General features: G+C 42.5%; 1 long non-coding RNA gene across 1 annotated transcript; it reads right to left on the reverse strand.

Annotated features, from left to right (window-relative positions):
• Nucleotides 1-721: 721 nt before the first annotated feature.
• On the reverse strand, nucleotides 722-21306 carry LOC118355143 (uncharacterized). The gene is made up of 3 exons (XR_004817017.2): nucleotides 21188-21306; nucleotides 4937-5122; nucleotides 722-1695 (listed from the first exon to the last, which is right to left on the reverse strand). It is a non-coding gene; the product is annotated as an uncharacterized LOC118355143 (long non-coding RNA).
• Between the last annotated feature and the right edge of the window lie 394 nt (nucleotides 21307-21700).

The raw sequence follows: 21700 nt of genomic DNA on the forward strand, positions 1-21700 counted from the left end.
AGTGGTCTCCTGAAGTCAAGAAATTATATGCAATGGCGTGTTGCCTTATGACTTCATGTTTCCATTCAGGCTCCCCACCCAACAGTAAGTCCTCAGAGCAGACACAAAATACTGATCCTCTCTCCTACTCCCACGGTACAGCATACACAGTGGTCCTCAAATCATACTGGGCTTAACAATCACCTGTAAAGCTTTCTGGTGGCTTAGAGTTTTGTTGATGCTTCAGTCTTTTGTCCAAACATCTGGATTTGAGCTGAGATGAGCCCTCAAAATTTGCATCTGTGACAAGTTTCCCAAGTGATTCCAATGCAGGTGGCCTATCTGCCATATCCAAGATCTGCTCTTGTACGCAAAGCCTACAAAGCAGGTATGATTGAGTGACTGGTGATTCTGGTGTCTATCATCTTTTCCAGTGTAGGCCACAGCTTATTTTGTGGAGGTGCTTCTTCCTATTAATACACTTTGGAAATTTCGAAAGCATCTCCTTATGATGAATATGTGGTGAGGATTATTATTATTGTGATTGGGAGACAATTCTGATTTGCTGTTCTGAATTTTGATATTATCAAGTACTAGAAAAAGAAAATGAATGTTCAATAGCTAATAATGTCATTTTATTTCATCTTTCATTCTCCAAAACACCGACAAATCCAAGAAGCATATATTAAGGGACAGCTAATATCTGTTATTTTATTTTTATTTCAAGTGACGTTTCAGCAAAAAATTCAATAACACAAAATCATTTTTGAGGCACCTGGGTCGTTCAGGGGTTGAGCATCTGTCTTTGGCTCCCAGAGTCCTGGGATCAAGTCCTACATCAGGCTTCCCATAGGGAGCCTGCTTCTCCCTCTGCTTATGTCTCTGCCTCTCTCTGTGTGTCTCTCATAAATAAATAAAATAAAAATAAAATCATTTTTTAATCTGGTGTTTTCATAATTAAGTCACAAAAATCATTCTCTCCTTCCCCCTACCAAAAAAAAATTCCCTTTTGCCTTTAGGTGACTAGGGAATTGTTTTTGTTTGGGTTTTTCTTTTTTAAACTCAAACTTGGAAGTACTGCTTCAAATGTAAGATTTTCTAGTGTCCCATTTGACTACTTTAAAAAGTATAGCTTATACAGCAGTGTTTAGATTTCCATAGCATTTGAATATTCTGCATGAAAATGCAATGAAGTCAGAACAGGAGACAGAAAGGAGGTTGAAAGCCTGCCTGAATAGGCTCTACCCCTCATGCTTGGGCAGGGCCTCTTGCCATCAGTCCCCTCCCTCATTCACCCAGTACCCAGGAGCCAGAGAAGCTTCTCCAAACATAAGTCTGCTTACACCTCTGTTCTAGGCTGAATTGTGTCCGCCTACCCCCAAACTCCTGTGTTGAAGTCCTAATCTCCAGGACCTCAGAATGTGACCATTTATGGAAATAGTGTCTTTAAAAAGGTGATTCTCTTTAAAAAGAGAGGGTTTGTGGGGGTGGGGGACGGGACTCTGATCCCGAATGGCTGGTGTCCTCATGAGAAGAAGACATGAGAGGGCAGCCCAGGTGGCTCAGCGGTTTAGCGCTGCCTTCAGCCCAGGGCCTGATCCTGGAGTCCCGGGATGGAGTTCTACATGGGGCTCCCTTCATGAAGCCTGCTTCTCCTTCTGCCTGTGTCTCTGCCTCTCTCTCTCTGTTGGTCTCTCATTAATAAATACATAAAACCTGCAAAAAAAAAAAAAAAAAAAAGAAGAAGAAGACATGAGGACAGAGACATACACAGAGGAAAGGCCAGGTGAGGACCTAAGAAGCCAGCCATCTTCAAGTGAAGGAGAGAGGCCACAGCTGAAACCAACCCTGCTGACACCTTAATTTCCTGTAGCCTCCATAACTGTAAGAAAATTAAGTTCTGTTGTTTAAGCACCTCACTCTGTGGTATTTTATTATGGCAGCCTGAGCAAACTAACATGGCTTCTCTCTCTCCCTCTCTCCCTACTCCTCCTCTATCTCTCCCTCTCCCTCCCTCCCTCTCCCTTCCATCCCTCATCCCCTTCTTTCTCTCTCTCATCATGGACACTGTCACTACAGCAGACCCAGCTACAAACTCTCATGGACCCTAGACATTTTCTTCATGGCATGTACAGAGGTTTTGAAATTATATATGCATTTACTTGATCATTTCTTATTTTTTAAAAATATGTATTTATTCATGAGAGACACAGAAAGGCAGACACATAAGCAGAGGAAGAAGCAAGCTCCCTGTGGGGAGCCTGATGCAGGACACTCCCACATGAGCCCTGTGGGATCATGACCTGAGCCAAAGGCAGATGTTCAACTGCTGAGCCACCTGGGCACCCCTACTTGATTATTTCATTCGTATCCGTCTCCCCAACTTCATCATGAGCTCTAAGAGGGCAGCGACATGTCTGTTTTGCTCTCTGTTGTATTCCCAGGGCCTCACATAGTAGGTACTCAATGAAAGACCACAGTTTCCACTCACTGCTGGTCTCAGAGAAATGGCCAGGTCAGGGGGGATGAATTAAGATTTCTAGGTATAGGAGCTCAGTCAAAGGCATGAAAGCTGACCCTAGAAACAACTCACCTCTTTGCAAGAAGATATTCGATTACCAGAACTAGCAACTACTGACTCCGCTTCCTGTCCTGAGAGACACTGTCCACCCCACCACCACCCCCCACCCCCCACAAAAGGCCTTCAGCTGGGCAATGGAAGGCCCTGCATTCACCCTGCGAGGCATAGTCCCTGGCCTTGACTTTGACATCATTTCCTATGACCTCTTCTCTGCTAAAAAAAATCAAGGTTCCCAGTATTCCACATCCTTTGGCCACTCCCTTGCCTTCTGGACATTTGTTCCCCAGCCTTACCCCTTTCAACTATCCTCTCGGGAAGCAGCTTTTCTCTTGAACTTGTCATTATTCTCAAACATGATGAACATCACGATCACATGTACCCTTTTTAAGAACAACATTCCTGGGCCTGATGCCCAAAGACTCTGAAGTTCACCTGGAAAGAAAGCCGAGTCTGTTGCCATCTCTTCCTAAGTGATGAGCCACCCTACCATGGATTATCTCTGTATCACAGTAAATTTATTTGAGTGGTTAAACTAGTTTAAATGTTTTCCAAAAAGTACCCTGGGGATGATAGCAAATTTGATAAACACAACGTAAGGTTCTAACTGTGTGGTAACTAACACTGGTGATGTGCATCCTGGCTGACAGATTACTTCCCAGCCCACCTCTCATTTGATTCCCCCGACTCTGAGGAGGCAGGAGAGAGGGCATAGCCACTATCTCCCATATGGGCAAGGACACTGTGGTGAGTTTCCTGCTTGGGGTGCACATTACAAATGGTAATTGTGACACAGCTCAAACATATAAGCCCCTGGAGTGCAGGTGCGTCATTACCTAGCCTCCACAGCCCTCCCCTCTGCCATTAAAACAACTACTTTACACTTTCTGAATTCTAAATTGAAGCTGACAGGAAATCAACGTGGACTAATAGAAATGCATTTATTAATTATTTCTTGAATGTCTCCCGTGTGCTGAGCACTCTTCTTGGAGTTGGGTGACCACAGCAGTGGCCAAAGCAAACCAGGCCCCCAAACACACTGTTTTCTGTAGGTGGAGCCCCTGCTGCCTGCCCTTTCAGAGCCAACTCACAGGAGGCCCAAATTCACAGCAGCCACAAAATGGATACTATGAACATCTCTTTCTGAAAAACATGTCTTTAAAAAGATTATCCTTAGGCTAATACACAAAATACACATTTCCATTGAAACCAAATGGCCAGAAACATTTTAAAAGCATGGTTTTACTACAGCCTTGTAACTCTAGAGGAAAAGAAATATAAAATAAAAAGACCCAATGGGATTTTTTAAAAAAAATTTCTAGATCATCTGTCACCTGCATGCCCTATGCAAGCCCCTTCACCTCTTCCTGCCTCAGCCTTCTTCTTTGCACATATCCCGTCGTGTTATTGGAATGAACAAATGAGCTACACTTCCACAGCACCCAGGACAGTGTCTGGCACACAATAAGCCAATCTCCGAAACCCTTACTTCCACACAAGTCTTTTCGAAGACATTTCTTCTCACCCGTTAATAATGAATTTTATTTTATCTTCTCACGTACTCTTAGGTTGCCTTCCTGCCTTCCCTGAGATTCCCAATCATTCCCAATTTAATATCCACCATGAATTTAATTAAAATTCTGTTAGCGTCTACCTCTTCTAGACCATTAATGAGGCTGTTAGATAAAATGTAATAAAGATCCCTTGAGCAGCTCAGGAGACATTGCTATTAATCATTGTTTACTTCTCCACAGCCTGTGTTCATACTTCATGGACATGTCCCAACCCATTTGTATAAACCCACCTAATATGACTTTGTTTTTCTAAATGGTGTTAAGCACCTTTCAAAAGCCACTGCACATGGTGCTGCCTGCTGCCGCGGTGGGACCCTGCCCTCTCCCGTACCTGGGCTGGCACTCCTAGGGATGGGCCTGAGCATCTGAGGGCGGCGCTGTTCACGTCTGATACTCTCACCCATCCCTAACCCACTTCCACACACACGGATGAAAATCTCTCATATTCTACTCTCAGAAATTCTGTCCTTGAAGCTGAACAATCTCCTTTTAAATATCCCCCCAGCTACCCTGGAAAGGGTGAGACCGTAAGTGCATATTGCCTCTCTCTCTCTTTTTTTTTTTAAGATTTTATTTATTTATTCATGAGAGACGCAGAGAGAGAGGCAGAGACATAGGCAGAGGGAGAAGCGGGCTCCTCACAGGGAGCCCTTATGCAGGACTCGATCCCAGGACCCTGGGATCACGACCTGAGCTGAAGGCAGATGCTCAATCACTGAGCCACCCAGGCAACCCAGTAAATGTGTATTATTATTGATGTCTTCAAATTACTTCTGGAACAAGGAAATTAACAAATAAAATATACCTCATTTTGAATGAATTCCAATCCTTTCCTTCCCAATCTTAGGAGACTCATGATCAGTTCTGCTACTCATCGTTTCCTTTGGGGTCTGTGAAGTGTTTCTGTGTGGTTTGGAGGCACAATTCATGACTTGAAGGAAAATGATCCGGGTTCTAGCCCTGACTTCAACACTCACCACCGATTTCCTCACTGTGAACACAAAAATAATTATTAGTACCTCAAAGAGCTCTGTGGAAGATTCACAGAGATTCCATACCAAGATGTCAGGTTTTGCTTCAAATCTCACTGCTGCTGGGATAAAACTTAGGTTATATTGTCAAGCAGTTTTTCAGACAACAAAGAGAACAAAATTTGATGAATCTATCAATTATTTTTATCTTTGATAGCTTGTGTTTAAACCACACTCTGGTCCCAGAGAAGAGCTACAGGACCTGTGAGGTCTTCTTCCCAATTCCATCCTCCAATTAGGAAATCCCAACAGCCTTCCTACCCAAAGTATGGTTCTTGGACCAACAGCGTCAATATCACCTAGGAGCTTGTTAGAAATGCAGAGTTCACTCTGGAAAACTGTGTGGAGGTTCCTCAAACAGTTAAAAATATACCTGCCCTACGACCCAGCAATTGCACTGCTGGGGATTTACCCCAAAGATACAGATGCAGTGAAACGCCGGGACACCTGCACCCCGATGTTTATAGCAGCAATGGCCACGATAGCCAAACTGTGGAAGGAGCCTCAGTGTCCATCGAAAGATGAATGGATAAAGAAGATGTGGTTTATGTATACAATGGAATATTACTCAGCTATTAGAAATGACAAATACCCACCATTTGCTTCAACGTGGATGGAACTGGAGGGTATTATGCTGAGTGAAGTAAGTCAGTCGGAGAAGGACAAACATTATATGTTCTCATTCATTTGGGGAATATAAATAATAGTGAAAGGGAATATAAGGGAAGGGAGAAGAAATGTGTGGGAAATATCAGAAAGGGAGACAGAATGTAAAGACTGCTAACTCTGGGAAACAAACTAGTGGTGTTGGAAGGGGAGGAGGGGGGGGTGGGAGTGAATGGGTGACGGGCACTGGGGGTTATTCTGTATGTTAGTAAATTGAACACCAATAAAAAAAAAAAAAGAAAAGAAATGCAGAGTTTTAGGCCCCACCCTCCATCTATACCCATCCCATCCAAGAATCTGAATCTTGACAAGATGATTTATATCCATATTAAAGTTTAAGAGTCACTGCCTTATATAATATCCTTCATACGTGGACTAAGAATCAATAACTGAACAAAGCCACAGTGTATATGCATGCATGCGTGTGTAGGGGATGATGCCCAGGTCTTAGAGCATCCAAATGTCATTAAACTCCTTTCCAAAAGTAAAAGTAATGAACTTTTAAGGGGGCTATTTTAAAAATGAAGATATAGCTTGTACATTTGTGAATTCTCACCTTACTCACTTTGACCTAGAACCAAATCTCTTGATTCTTTTTCCTCCCTTCTTCCTGTTCTCTGGGTCACTTGATCTCCCATTTGTTTCCTGCTTCCTACTTAGGAATTGGGCACCACAATGCCAGGAAGGATTTATGCACATACACATATGTGTATATACATTTCAACCCAGTGCCTGAAGAGGTGATTATTCAGCAGCCAGGACTTATATGTAGCGGTGGGTGTGGATGAGTCTGAAATTCAACCAAAACCAGGGAGCTGAGTACAGTCTAGGTTTATCTTTGCTTCCAGTTGTCATACTACTTTCTGAAAATTAAAGATTGGCCTGCAGATGCCACTGTTCTTTGGTGGAACTTCTTTCAGTAGAAGATTTAGGAGACATGAAACTCTCCTCCTCAATCTTTTGATCTAGGCTCATCCCCTGTGAGATGCCCAACCATAGACTCCCATGTTACCGAATCCCTCTAAATTACATATTGTCTTAGTGTTCTTAAAAAAAATAGTACTTCAAAATCATCACAAGTTACTCAACTAGATTAGAGCTTTCCTAATCGGCAGAGATCAGGTCTCACACAACTTTGGGGAGGCACCAGAGCAACACTTAGAGCCACTAAGCAACTATATGACTTGGAGACACAGACTTCCTAAGCCTGTTTTCTCAACTATAAAATGGAAATAATCATAGGGTTATCATGAGAACTAAAAAGTAAAAAAGGATTAACACATAGAAAGTGCACGAGAAAGACTGCTGATCACTTGGCCGTGGAAATGAGATGAGACCTGAGCACCACCATATCCATTTCTCTCCTTTTACTGGGGGAGCAAGAAGGTAGTAGAATGGCTGCTCACACAGTAAAACATGTCTCCTGGTTTCCCCAGCATCCGTCAGTGAATTGTTCTTTGTACATCTAACAATTTGTATGTCAGCAGGAAGCCTTGAAAATGACCACGGAGAGCAGGCTTAATGCATCCACAGCAACAGATTCTCATCTTCCTGTTCTCTGAAATGCGCGAAAATTTCCTGCAAGGTGTAGGTCCTCTGCTATGTGAGAAAAGCATCTGAACATCGGGGATGGGGGAGTGCCGACATGGGGTACCTGACGCACACAGCGAAGCGAAGGAGATCAAAGATAATTAGATGCTCCTGAAATACCTACATGTCTTCTAAAAACCAGGAGGAAACATGGATGGCCTGCAGCTGACAGATTACATCTCGTTGCCTAGCACTGGCCTGAAGTGGCTGGGAGCTGCTAGGCAACCCAGCCTCCTGGGCTTGGTGATCCAGCAAACACCAGGCAGATGCTGCTCCTCCGCTGCCATGCCGCCCCTCACCATTTTCTCATCTGTAAGAGTCACACCTGATTAATGTTTCCTCTGGACTTGTTTCTGCTTGGACAGGGCCACAGCGACGTGCAGGATTGCCCGTGCTCAAGTGAGCCTGGCCACCAAGCTAAAGAGTGCCCCAGGCAAAGAACAAATGACCGTGTCAAAACAAAACTGTGTGGAGATCGAAGCCTGAACGCTGGACTGTAGGATGAGAATCAGAACGATCTCCTGTAGAGGCTATCAAATGGCCATCTGCATCCAAGGCAGATTGGTCTGGTACTGATTAAAATGCCCTGAGCCAAGTTACAAAGACACCCGAGTTTATTCTCGTCACTGAATTATTTGGGGCAAGAGAGGGCGATTTTTCCTAGCAGGGAGCTTCTTCGAACTGCTCACAGTGTTTACACTTTTTGGCAAATCTCCTCCAGTCCTATGACAGAGCCGAGTATAAATATAAATGATTGATAAACTGCTTACTCCCTACTCGCCCCAGGAGTATTTACATTATTCGGATGCAGGGTAGAATTTCACAAAGGAAATAGGAAAAGCAATCTTTTGTCCTCCTTTCTTCCCTCCCTTCCTTTCTGTTTAACAAAAAACAGTAACAGAGAAGTAGTGACTTATTTAGCAGGGCTCTATACTAGCTCCTGCTCTCCGGAGACTTCTTATGATAAGATATGAACATTTTCAAGCTAACATTGTTAATCATACACCAGTGAAGAGTTACTCACTCTAGTTTTTCCTGGTCTCAGGTTTATTAGAGCTTTCTAGAATGATGAGATGGTGGTTTTCTTTCCAAGCGGGGCATTCCTATTTCCTCCTTTCCATTTCTTCAGTGTTTATAACTTTTCAAAGCATATCCACTTTTTTTTAATTGCACTGTTCCAAAAACTCCTATGCTCTGGTGCATGTAAGTTAATTATGATGCTTTTCATTTAGGAGAGAAAGAGGCTGAAGAAAACTGTAGAGCATAGTGGAAATGAATTTCAGTCCACAAATTCAGGTGTAAAGGAAATACCAGTCTATTTAGGTCAACTGGAGTCTGAATCAAGGTCTATCCCAATGGACTGGAAGATATTCAATATTCGAATTATTTTTTTAAAAGATTTTATTTATTTATTCATGAGAAGACAGGCAGAGACATGGGCAGAGGGAGAAGAAGGCTCCCCGTGGGAAGCTTGATGTGGGACTTGATCCCAGGATCCCAGGATCATGACCTGAGCCGAAGGCAGCTGCTCAACCACTGAACCACCCAGGTGTCCCATCAATATCAGAATTATTGCTGTAGAATCCAGGAAGCTTAAGAACCGCCTGGAAAATGGAGTGAAGGCCCTTACCTCCAGTCTATGGTAGTTGCTATGGTACTCTCAGACCCAAGTTCATGTGGTCCCTTAAAGTTCTTGCCTTCCATTCCCAAAATCTTTGTCAAGTCCTGGAGCCCAGAGGCAAGGAGTCTGCACCAGCCCTTGCCTCTGAGGGGAGCCACTGCTCAGCCATCTGGTCTCTGTCCTTCCCTTCTGATCCAGAGAGAACCATCTCTCCTTTCCTACCCCCAGGACTGCTATTCTTCCTGACTGCCCCCGCTGTGCCTCACCCCCACCAATCTTGAGCTATCTCTTTGATGGCTTAGGTTTCCCCAGTCTGCAGAAGCAACTATTCTCATAGAACTAGGATAAGGCGGGAAGCCTGGGTGGCTCAGTGGTTGAGCATCTGCCTTGGGCTCAGGGTGTGATGCCGGGGTTCTGGGATTGAGTTCCAAATTGGGCTCCCTGTGAAGAGACAACTTCTCCTTCTGCCCCACTCTCTCTGTCTCTCATGAATAAATAAATAATCTTAAAAAAAAAAAAAAAAGAACTAGGACAAGGGACTTTCTTTTCACCATGCCAAAGTTATGCTTTTGTCACATCACTAACACAACTCTTATGGAGGCCACTTACTACCTTCATGTTACCCAAAGCATTGTTAATTCTCTGCGCATTTTTACATTTTCTCTCAGCAGCATCAAGGCTGACCGCTCCCTGCCTGAACACTGCCTTGTCTCTGCTCCCAGGACACATCCCCCTGGTTCTCTCCCACTTCGTGGCTGGCTCACCCTTGTCCATCTCCCTTTCTTGGCCTCCTACACCAAACCTCTAATGTCGGAGTGAACCCAGGTCTGTGGTCTTCTTCTGGGTCTACACTCTCCCCCACACTATCTAATCCAGTTCCCCAGCCAGGAAGACCATCTATAATATTGACTCTCACATGTGTGTTTCCAGTCCAGAACTCTTCCATCAGATGCAGATATACTTCCAACTGCCTATTAACCTCGTGACTCGTATGTCCTGTAGGCATCTCAAAATTAACATGACCAAACCTGCCATCTCACCCCCTTGAGCCTTCTGTCGATTTGATCAGCCCAAAACTTGAATCCTCACTTTCCCTCATACCCATTATCTAATCCGTTAGTAAGTTCTTCAGTTGTACCTGTAAAATCAATCCCAAATCCCATCACTTCTCCACATCTCCACTGGCACAACCCTAACCCAACCCCCATTACTTCTCACCTAGATTTCCACAACAGTGCCCTGTCTCCATGGGCCCTGAGTCTGTCCTTCACACAGTAGCCGTATGCTCTTTATAAACAAGATCATGTCACTCCTCTGCTGAAGACCTTCTAGGGGTTTCCCATGATGGTTATCATAAAACTCAAACTCTCTGACCGTGACCTGCATGCCTGCCTCAGTAATTTCACCTTCCCCTACTCTCCCACCAACCTGTCACACTCCAGCCACCTGGACTGCTTTCAGCCCCTGCACCTGCCAGGCTCACCCTTCCCTAAGACCTCAGCATTTCCTATCTCTGGCTGGAACCAGAGTCACCCCCTTCTCCTCATATGGCTGCTCTTTTCACCATTCAGGTTTCTCCTCACTCAGAACATTTTCCCAGATTCCAGCTGAAGCATCCTCCGGAGTCACTCTACTTCACATGACCTTGTTTTATCCATAGCACTTTTCAGCATCTGAAATTTACCTACTGAAGGTCTATCCTTACCTACTGACCTCACTTACCTACTGAACTAGACTATCATTACCTGACTAGAATGCAAGTTCGTGAGATGGGCATTGTTTTACTGGACTTTCCCCTCTGCATCTCCCAGAGCAATGCCAGATCTGCCTGACTTCCACCTCAGCCCAATGGTCCCCAAACCTTGCTGCTCATCAGAATCACCAGAGGTGCTGCTTGAAATACACTGGCCATGTGAATTACACATCAACAGGATTGTTCTTTTTTTTTTTTTTTAATTTTATTTATTCATTCATGAGAGACACAGAGAGTGGCAGAGATATAGGCAGAGGGAGAAGCAGGCTCCATGCAGGAAGCCTGATGTGGGACTCGATCCTGGGACCAGGATCACGCCCTGAGCCAAAGACAGACTCTCAACCACTGAGCCACCCAGGCGTCCCACAAGATTGTTTTTAAAGTATACATCTCTGTCCTGGACCCACTGAATCAGGATTAAAGGTGAAGTCTCTGATTTTAACAAGTCCCACGCAGTCACACCTATGGTGTGTGACCACCATTGCATTGGGTGCAATCGAAGGATCTTCAGAAGATAAAAATAAAGGGGGAGGTTGCATCCTGCTCAGGGAAGGGAGGAGGCTCCGAGTTCAGAGTCACAGAGCAGGGTGAAGACAACACAGACACCATTGTTCTACCAAAAGAGCATGGATTAAAAACAATGAGAATAATTTCCATTTCTGCTAAATTGAGAGTGTTTTTTTCTTTCAAAGGGAAAATAGGTGTTTTTTCAAGACTCTGACTCTTTCAGCTGCCTCAAGGCCCAGGAGTCAAAGCTGGGTCTTCACTCAGAAAGAGGTCACGAATTCTGGGTGACTCTCGTGGAGAGCGGGACATGTCCGCATTCTACACAGGGCATCCCCTCAGCAGGTGGATCTTCCTGGCCCACAGGCCTCAGCAAGAAACCACCACCCCACCTGGAGCTCTTGTTCTGGGAGATGCCTAGACAAATACTGTTACCCTGCATGCCCGACACACGGCCCTGCACAGCCTCGATGCTAGGGGCTTGTGCTCTAGCTAACACAGGATGTGGAGCAGCGGTCTCAGCCTCCTTCCACAGCAGAATTTCAAAACCCAAACACACAGTACAGAACTCTGTCCCTTCCTCAGACTGTGATTCTTAGGAATTCCAGTGTCCAGGGTTCTCTTGAACCATAGGCATAGCAACTTCCTGTATCTCTATGTAGATGCAGGAGACACTGAGGGCAGACAGAGAAGTGGGCTGTGTTTTAAGCACACCACAGGCCCCTGATCTTGCGCTCTTGAAAACGCCTCCATCCTCTCTCCCCATTCAGTAAGATAGAATCCACCTTATCCCTACTAATCTAGCAACTCACTGACCATTTTATTTATTTTGCTTTATTGTGGTAAATGCGTATAATGTAAATTTACCATTTTAACCATTTTTAGGTGTGCAGTTCAATAGCACTACATACATTCATACTGTTGTGCAACCATCAATACCTTCCATCCCCAGAACTTTTCCATCATCCCAAACTGAACCTATTAAACAATAACTCCCCATTGCGCCCTTTTCCAGGCCCTGGTAACATCTATTCTACTTTCTATCTTTGTGAATTTGACTACTCTAAGTGCCTCCTGGAGTGGAATCATACAATATTTATCCTTCTGTGTCTGGCTTATTTCACTTAGCATAATGTTTTCAAGGTTTATTTGTGCTGTAGCACACATCATATTTACTTTCCTTTCTAAGGCTGAAAAATAGTCCATTGCATGTATGTGCCACATTTTGTTTATCCATTCCTCAGCTGATGGACATTTGAGTTGTTTCCACCTTTTGTCTGTGTGAATAACGCTGCATTGAACATTCGTATACAAATATGTTCAAGTCCCTGGTTTCAATTCGTTTGAGTATATACCCAGAAGTGAAATTGCTGGATCATATGATAATTCTACTTTAATTTTCAGCAATACCCATGCTATTTTCCTTAGCAGCAGCACCATTTTAAAGTCTCACCAACAGGGCACAAGGGTTCTGGTTTCTCCACATCCTTGTTAATACTTGTTATTTTCTGGTTTTTTGATAATAGCCAACCTAATACTGTGAAGTAGTATCTCATTGTGGTTTTGATGTGCATTTCCCTAATGATTAGTGATGTTGAGCATCTTCTCATACAATTGTTGGCTATTTGTATGTCTTCTTTGGACATCTGTCTATTCAAGTTCTTTGCCGATTTTTGCATTGGATTGTCTGTATTTTTGTTGTTGAGTTCTAAGAGTTTCTTATATATCCTACATATTAATTCCTTATCCAATACATGTTTTCAAATTTCTTTTTCCATTTTGTGGATCATCTTTTCACTTTATTTACAGTGTCCTTTGATACACAAAATTTTAATTTTGATAAAATCTGATTTATCCATTTTATTTTGGCTATCTTTGGTATCATTAACAAGAAGTTATCACCAAATCCAATGTCATGAAACTTTTCCCCTATGTTTTCTTCAAAGAGTTTTATTTTATTTTATTTTATTTCTTCAAAGAGTTTTATAGCTTTAGCTCTACATTTGGGTCTCCGATCCATCAGAGTTAAATTTGTATATAGCATAAAGGGTCCAGCTTCATCTTTCTGTGTATGGACATGCATTTTCGCAACACCTTTTGTTCATAAGACCGTCCTTTCCCTCAGTGAGTGGTGTTGGCACCCCTGTTGAAAATCAATTGATTATATGGGTCATTGGCCATTTTTAACCCTGAAAATAATAGCATATCAATCCTACAATGTGTGTAGTAGCACTTGCTGCATGTCCAGAAGTTTGCTAAATAAAGATGAATAAAATCCAGTTGCAGGGAGTTCAGGAGTACACATAAGAGGCCAGACAGAAACCCAAACAACTACAATGAGGTAGCATACGACATGTGCTCAAAAAGAGGCACAAACAAAACCCTGAGGGGTCCAGAGGAAAGCACAATTAATTCTGGCAGTGGATACTGAGCAAGTTTTCATAGTGTGGACAGTGTGAGAGCTCCACCTTAGCATATGGATAGGATCTCCTCATGCAGAAGCTGGGTGGGGGAAGCAATTTCAGATGAAAGGTGCATTGTAGGGGAATGTCCAGAGGTGAGAAATTACAGAGGCTTCACTTTGGCTGGAACACAGGTTGAATGTGGAGAGAGATTGCATGGGAAGAATGTAAGTTACTGATGTCTTTTCCATCAGCACCTCAAACAACTGCCCAGATTGGCAGAGCCCCAGGGGTCAGGGATGGAAAGTAGGGCTTAGAATATGGAAAGAGGAAAGAGATGAGGAACTGGGTTTCTATGCACCATCCCAAGAGTGGTTTTATAGGGCGTTCCTCCCAACAGTTTCCAGAGTGATGTCTCAGGCTCAGAACTGAAGTCCTGTCATTAAATGTGCTCCTTCAGCAGCACTCCAAGAAGCAGATGATGCCAGATCTGGTTCAAAACTCCAGGCTGCTAACTGATTAAGGCCCCTTGAGCCACAAATCCTGACTTTGGTCCATGTCCCACTGAAGCGAGCACAGAGAGCAGGACCCAGGAGTCAAATTGCCCCTGGCTGGGATCTGTGTGGTCTCTCTGGGAGTCAGCCCACAAGAGGACAGTCCACTCATGTGGCTCAAAGTATCAGCACAAAGTATAAGAAATAGTTGAATGAAGAGAGCACTTCGTGCTGTTTCTTCCAAGTCAGAAACAGCTCATAGGCTGCATTGGTGAGCATAGGGCTTGGGGACTGGAGAGAGAAATAATGGGAGCAGGGATAACAGGGCTCGAGGAACCAGCTTCGCTTCCTGTGAGTGCAGTGCAGGTGCATAGTACCCCCAAGGAACAACTGGCCTTTGGCCAGGCTAGTGCTTTCAAACATTGATGAGCAAACCCATCATGGCACTGTAGATACACACACACACACACACACACACACACACACACATATATAAATAATTGAATCATAAAATATATAATTGTATAAAGCAATACCTCCTGGAACATAAACAATAAAATGTACAAAGGATGGACTGCTCCAGGGTTGCTTAATTCAACATTTTAACAGCCTCTGCTTTTCTCCATCTTCCCATTCTGCCATTGCCAGCACGTTCGCTACTTCCTTGGCATTCACGGGATGCCAGCAGCAGCTTTAGGTGACACACTTCACACAGCAGCTTCGGGTGACCCACTTTTGGAGACATGAAAGGACCCATTATCCTCTCAGGTCTCTTTCTAAAAGTAAAGAAGCTTAACATAGAAGCCCCTTGGCTTACAACTCAAAAGGTGGTCTCATATGGACAGCGTGTGGGACCCACAGGCCCCACCCCAGGCCGCCAGAATCAGAATCTGCAGAATCCCAGGTCATGCACATGCACAAACAAGCTGGGGAAACACCTCCACAGCTGACTCCACTGGCCAGCATTGCATCTCACACTCCAGCTGAAGCCAGTTACTAGCAGGCAGACTAGAATTGCCATTGTTGGCATAAGGCAACCAAAATTCACCCCTAGGGGTAGAGAAAGAAGTCCAATCTTCTTTGAGGCTGAATACCTGAAAAATATCAAGTTTCTATCAGTAAGAAAAGGTGGAGAAAGGTTTTTGGTAGGCAACTAATGATGGGTGCCCCAGGGAGCAGACAGATAAGCAAGTAAAATATAAAATGGTGTGATAAGTACTATGAGATATTAAATCTGCTGTTGGAGCCCAGGAAAAGAACTGAGTAACTGCCTTGGAATGTTGATGAAAGCTTTATAGAAGAGGTGATACTGGGGAGGGTTTTTAAGGATGAATAGGAGCTTTCCTACAGATACTGGGGTGAAGGATAATCTAAGCCAAAGAAATAGCATATGCAAATACAAGATCTGTTTGGGGGCTCCTGAGTGACTCAGTTGGTTAAGTGTCTGCCTTCAGCTCAGGTCATGATTCCAGGGTCCTTGGATAAAGCCTCACATAGGGCTCCCTGCTCTTCAGAGAGTCTGCCTCTCCTTCTCCCTCTCCTGCTGCCTGCCGCTCCTCCTACTTATGCTAACTCTGTCAAATATATAAATAAAATCTTTTTAAAAATGTGCTTGGAATATATTTCTGTTTTGCAGCTCTGTGAATTCCCCTCAAGGTCATAGTATCATCATTAACAGCTCAACATGGCTGGAGCACAGGATGTTTGGGAGAGAGAGGGTATGCCAGGAAATGTGGCCAGAAAGGAGAATACAGCAGGGAGTTATGCTGCAACATTCTTCAGAGGAACCAGGCTTTCTTTAGTCCCACAGGACCCTCTCACACTGTCTTACTTAATTAGTCTTTCCCAGGTATGTTAACTCACAGATCAAGCCACTGAAGCCCTCTGTCCTTGGTGTTTTAATCAAGAGAGATGACATAAGGAGAGGAGGAGACATAAAAACACTTCCATCCACTGACCAAGTCTGAAGTTGACTCTTGGATGCTGAACCAGGATAGAAAGTGGGAAACACTCTCCATCAAAGACAATGCTTGAGTCTCAGCTTCTTCTCTTTGGTCCCTGGCAGGAACAGGCAGTTGGAGGGTTCATAAGATAAGGAGCCTTGATACGGAATTAATTATTTCCCTCTTCAAAAATGATGTTGAGGGACACCTGGGTAGCTCAGTGGTGGAGCCTCTGCCTTCGGTTCAGGTTGTGATCCTGGGGTCCTGGGATTGAGTCCCGCATCAGGCTCCCCATGGAGAGCCTGCCTCTGCCTACGTCCCTGCTTCTCTCTGTGTGTCTCTCATCAATCTATAAATTTTTTAAATCTTTTTAAAAGATTTTTTACTTATTTATTCATAGAGACACACAGAGAGAAGAGGCAGAGACACAAGCAGAGGGAGAAGCAGGCTCCACACAGGGAGCCCGCCACGGGACTTGATCCCAGGTCTCCAGGATCACACCCCGGGCTGCTCTTAAATCTTTTTTAAAAATGGTGTTGATGTGGGTGGGACAGTAAGAGGAATGAAGCCTTTTATATCTTTTAATAATGTCCTGAGTGCTTAAATTAAGTCTTCTGTTATTCCAGAAATTAGCTATTCCCCAAAATGACCCACCTCTCTCAGGGCTGTGTCTTATTAGAAAGATACCAGTTTAAGGAATTCTTTAAATGATTAGGACGGATTTTCACTGAAATGGGTTAATCAAATTCTGCCGCCAAGGAATATAGGTATCCTACCACGTCCCTCATTCAACAGCCAGCTCTTACTGATCCATAGGGACTCATGGAGAGAATACTTAGCTTTTTCCAAAAATTATTTTTAAAACCACTTCTCATAGGTTATTCTTTTTTTTCTCAAGATTCTATTTATTTATTCATGAGAGACACAGAGAGGCAGAGACACAGACAAACAGGCAGAGGGAGAAGCAGGCTCCCTATGGGGAGCCCTATGGGGGACTTAATCCCAGGACCCTGGGATCACACCCTGAGCCTTCATGGGTTACTCTTTATCTACAATGATTCCACAGCAAAATGCATATTCGGTATATTTTTTTAATTTAACACTTCAAATGTTCATGGTATACTGCAAATAGCTTCCTGATTCCCAGATGCTGCATCACCAGAATACATCTGGGAATCATGCATGACCATCAGCCAACAAAAGCATCTTCCCAAGAGAATTATCTACACATGATCTCCTGGCAATGTGTGGATATATCACAATGTATATGAATGTGTATAAAGCTGTAAACATAATTATTTTTCACACTAGCAGAATTTTTATTGTTTAGGTGGTTGTATTCCAGGTTCCTAAATTTTTCTTCCAACAAATGTAGCAACTAAATTCCAAGTCAGTGTAAGAAGCATATTATAGGTGGAGATGGGGAATTAATACGGAATAAGAGGTCTCTGATTAAACCAGTAGTACTGAACATCTAACTATATAGTCTTCAAAACAACATATGAAGTATATCTTATTTTTTCTCATAAAGAAAAGTTTCAGGGAGGGAGTCATACTCAAAACTATATGGCCCAGTGAGTGGTGAACCAACATTTGAACCAAAGTCTTTGACTTCACGCTGCCTATTAATGTATACTATCTCATTATTATGAAGTCTGTTCAAAAAAGTTATTAGTGCAACTTCAGCACATTGAGCTAAAATAGCAATTTGAAAGACTGCTAGATGATGGGATGCAAAGACAAGACACAGACCTCTCAGGCCTGGAGGAGCCTATAGTCTGAGGCAGGACAGCAGAAAGCCATAAGGCAGAGTACGACAAATGCTATTTAGAAGCACAAGATGTTCATTGCACCAGCAATAGTCTCCCACGTTCACACCCTGGTGAGCTCCCAGGGCTGCCTCCTCTAAAAAGCTGCTCAGAAATCCCTCTCTGACACTTTCTCCTTGGTTCTTATAGCACCTTCCACAAGCCCCTCATCATACAGTATTAACAATATGCATTACATGTCTGACTTCTCCTAGACTTTAAGAAATAAGGGTTATCTGTTTATAACATCAGTCACTTTCTGGGAGACCAGAGTTAGTCAGCTAATCTGGATCACGTGATTTTACCCAACTATAAGGTTCATTAAAGAGAGACATTCCTCCCACAGGAATAAAGAGGGTTCCTAGATCAAGGGCACACTCAAACCTTATCTGGCCTAGAATCTCTAAGCAAGATCTCAGAATCTATTTATAGAAACATGTAAAGCTAGCATCTCAATTAGATTGTCTCTTTTTTATCTCTAAATACTGTATACAGAGCACATTGTTTGGCACATAGCAGAGGTGGTCAATACTATTTATTGAATACATAACATATGAACAAATGAATGAAAAAACAATATAATCTCCCATTATATATATATATGTTTGGATTTTATGGGATTGTAGAGGCTTTTCTCATTTGAAAACATGTTAATTTGGTTTTTGAAGCTATTATTCAAGCTGAAATTAAGATTAAAAATGAGAATGCACAACATTGGAACTTGGAAACTGGATCTGATATTATGCTACAAGGACAATTTCCTCTTTGTTCCAATGCCTTGTCTCTGGATTTTATTATGTTTCCTACATTTCTGGCATTCCACAGGGGTGCTCACAGGATTCCCGAGGGTTCCCAGCAAGGAATCCAGAATCCATGAGGTCCTTTGGTCCAACTCAACTTCTGAAAAGCTCCTTAGAAGCAAATGTCTTCTGCTTATTTTGAGTTCACTATGCAAATGTATGCTAACATCAGCCAAAGCAAATAGTAGATATTCAATAAACCTTTGTTGAATGGCTAGTAGTGTCTCACATATGTACAGCACATTTTTACTTATCAAAAAACATTAATGTACTTGATGTCATCTGAGCTTTAAATTAATGAGATACACAAGGTTGGTATTCTACTTTATAGATGAAGAAACAGAAATACAGAGAAATGATTTTTCCAGAAAAATGAAAACAGGACAACTAATAAATCTGAATTTCAGATAAACAAAATAATTTTCAGTATAAATTTGGGACTCTGCCCCATTGCCAAAATGCAAAGACTTAATAATACTAAAAGATTATTCATTAGATTTACTAGAAATTCAAATTTGACTAAGCATCTTGTGTTTTCTCTGGCCACACTAGCCCAATATGGTGTGTTAGTGGCAAGGCAAGAGCCAATGATCTCATCATGATTGAATCGTTGAAATGCCAACATTAGTCTATATTTAAACCAAACACAAAATGATAGAAATCAGGAGATGCCTAAGTTGAAATGGTAACAATAAGGGCAATGAAATTTTGTCACAATTTCCAACCGCTTTAGGAAAAAAGCAACTTAGCCTAAAGTAACTATGATATTTCATGAGGCATCTTAAATGTAATGAGAGTTTTAACTCGTCCCGAAGATAAGATGTAGGCAACTGGCAAGCTTGTGTGGCCAGCCCCAGAAGAATGTTATTTAGTGGAAAAACTTAAGAACCCCAGGCAGAGAGATGACAAGTTTTTAGCGTGTGCCTACTCTGATGATGCAGAGATGAACCATAGAGTATGGATCTGCTTTCCCAGAGCAGAAAGCCTAACCCTGTAGAAAGTTTCCCTTAAGGGGCAAAGAAGCCAGAAACATCCCACTTGCCATGTGTCAAACCATAGAAGCAGAAAAGAGCAGCTACTTAGGCTACAGCATTACTTATCCTACAGATGATCCCATGTCTGTCTTCCAAGGTCACATTCCAGAGAGACAGCGGCTGCAGGAAACATGAAAGAGCAGTTTCCCTACAGCCTCTATAAAACAGGAGAGAGTACAAGTAGTCCTGCATTCCACCAAGACTTATAGAGTGTAATGTGGACTGGAAGGGAACATTCCCCGCCTCAACACATATGCATCTACATGAGCCTTTGACATAGAGTAGGCAGATGTGGCCAATTTACGAGAAGGTTCATTCAGGAATGTGTATAAGAAACCCCCAGAAACATTCAAACACACCTTGGGAAGACTTTGCAAGGGTGGAAGGGACTCTGTCAGCACATGAGGGCAAGAGACAATAAAATGTTGGTGTGACCCTGATAGTGCCATTGGCTGAGGAGTCTTGGGTTATACAAGGTAGCTAATTACACTCAGTTGTCAACCACTGGATTCTGGGAAATCACCATGTCCAGTTTCAACTATGACAATACTATGTGGCAGCATACCTCAGCTTCTTTAATTAATGTTATCTTCTTGAGTTTACTTCCGATGGTAAATGATTTAAATACTTTAAAGTTTACTTAAATGGTTATGTTTTAAAATATTTTTTATCATCTCAATATATGTAATTTTTATTCGCCTTTTAAATATATTGGCAGGCTCATTAAAGGACCGGATAAAATATTAAAATTTCCCGAGGTAAGACAACCTCCCAGTTCATGAGAACTATATTGCAACAAGCCCTTTAAAGAGAAATATAATGAGAGGGCCTTGGGAATTAAATGTAACTGATCCTATCCTAGAGTTTGTCTAATGAGACGCTTAGGACTTCATATTTTCTTTTGCCACGGGCACCTCTGCTGGTGATTAAAATGCTTTTTTTGAATACAAGAACAAGTGCAATATAGTTAAGACTTTTCTCAAGAACAGACATTAAAAAAAATAAGCATATCAGAATTGACTTGCTAGTGTTTGTAAAAATTTTATAACAAGGCAAGATTTTGTTAATTCATCCCAAATTTCCATATTATGCAAAAACAAAAAGTTGCTTTTCTCATCTGCAAAGTGAGGCTAATACCTAGATTTGCTAGTCATGGCAATGTGACATCCAGTTTTTTGTTTTTTGTTTGTTTGTTTGTTTTGTTTTTTGCTTATTTATTTCATTTTACTCTATTCCTTTCCATAATGTCTCAAAACATTTCCATGGATAGATTTTCCCTAGCTCGGCTTACACTCAGGTGTACAATAGTCAAAGTCCCAGGAAAATGTACTTTTCCATACTAACACAACTTTTTCTTAATTTTATCTACTACTAAAAAGTGCCTCAATTGAGTTTCCAAATTTTACTCACCCATTCTCCAATTTTCTTTGTCATTTGAAAGCCACAGCTCACATACATTTGTACTTCAGATTTGTCCTACCTTCGGGAACAACATTCCTCTCTCCTGTTCTCCAACAGCCACAACCTCTCAGAAGCTCCTCTACCTTTTGTAATCTACCCATATGATGTCATACCCCTGCCCCTCCCCATCATTCCAATTACCTCCTCAGATTTTCTACCTCCTCAGACTTTCCTATGGCAAATGACTCACTAAGTTCACTTTAGCAGAGGTCAACCATTCTCTTCTGCAACCAGCATATATATAAAAAATCAATAGCATTGCACCAAATAAAAACCAAAAGTAGTATTAAAATACAAATGTGGATCCATATACGGATGCAAGGTTCCTATAGTAACTTGAAGTAAATTGTGATAAGTAAAAGATGAATGCTGTAATCCCTGGAGTGAGCACCAAAATTAATGAAAAGAAATACCTAAAAAGCCAAAGGCACTAAAACATTTCATTGACAGAAAAGAAAACAG

Source organism: Canis lupus, chromosome 25 (assembly GCF_003254725.2).
Source record: "Canis lupus dingo isolate Sandy chromosome 25, ASM325472v2, whole genome shotgun sequence".
NCBI classification, from domain to species: Eukaryota; Metazoa; Chordata; class Mammalia; order Carnivora; family Canidae; genus Canis; species Canis lupus.